Below are 1308 nucleotides of genomic sequence, written 5' to 3'. Positions count from 1 at the left end.
CCTACTGAGTTTCTGGCACAGTTCTTACAAATTGCTGACACAGTACGTGATAAAGAGGTGGATCAAGATGTCTACAGACTATTACTGTTTCCATTTGCTGTAAAAGATCAAGCTAAAAGGTGGTTAAATAACCAACCTACAGCAAGCATAAAGACATGGAAACAGTTATCAGACAAATTCCTGAATCACTTTTACCCTCCAAAGAGGATGACACAGCTAAGGCTGGACATCCAGGGCTTTAAACAAGAGAATAATGAATCCCTTTATAATGCCTGGGAGAGGTATAGAGGTATGCTAAGAAAATGCCCCTCTGAAATGTTTTCAGAGTGGGTACAATTAGACATCTACTATGGGCTTACAGAAAAAGCTCAGATGTCCTTAGACCACTTAGCTGGTGGATCTATACACATGAGGAAGACAATTGAAGAAGCTCAAGAGCTTATAGACACTGTTGCTAGAAACCAATATTTGTACTCTAGCAATGAGTTCTCTCCAAGAGAGGAAGTCATGACAGTAGTCACTGACCCTAGTCCTCAAGAACAAATAATTGAGCTTAATCAACAATTGCTCCTGATGACAGAACAATTAGCAGACTTTAAAGAGATGCTCCATGAAACTAAAGTTGCTAACAAGAGCATAGAACTGCAGTTGAAGCAAGCAAAACAACAAATATCCAAACAGATAACAGAGGAATGTCAAGCAGTTCAACTAAGGAGTGGGAAGACACTGAATAACACTGCTCAGAAGAGCAAAAAGCCAAACAGGGAACAATTGACAGAGGACAACCAAACCACTGTGCAAAATCCCTCTGAGGACAGTAAGAGACCAGAGAGGAATGTTATTGGCATTCAAACGCCAGGAAGGGAAGGAAAGCTGGCGTTGAACGCCCATTCCTTGCCCAGTTCTGGCGTTCAAACGCCAGAAAAGGGGGAAAAGTTGGTGTTAAACGCCCATTTTCCACCCAATCCTGGCGTTCATACGCCAAGGGATGATCAGACACCTGAAAGTGCTGACAATAATCCCTCTAACAAGGCTTCTTCAACCACTTCTGTAAGGAATAAACCTGCAGCATCTAAGGTTGAAGAATATAAAGCCAAAATGCCGTATTCTCAAAAACTCTGCCAAGCGGAACAGGATAAGCAATTTGCCCGCTTTGCAGACTATCTAAGGACTCTTGAAATAAAGATTCCGTTTGCAGAGGCACTTGAGCAAATACCTTCTTATGCTAAGTTCATGAAAGAAATCTTAAGTCATAAGAAGGATTGGAGAGAAACTGAAAAAGTGTTTCTCACTGAAGAATGCAGTGCA

This window comes from Arachis duranensis, chromosome 6, assembly GCF_000817695.3.
Source record: "Arachis duranensis cultivar V14167 chromosome 6, aradu.V14167.gnm2.J7QH, whole genome shotgun sequence".
In the NCBI taxonomy this organism is placed as follows: domain Eukaryota; kingdom Viridiplantae; phylum Streptophyta; class Magnoliopsida; order Fabales; family Fabaceae; genus Arachis; species Arachis duranensis.
This window is presented reverse-complemented; position numbering follows the sequence as displayed.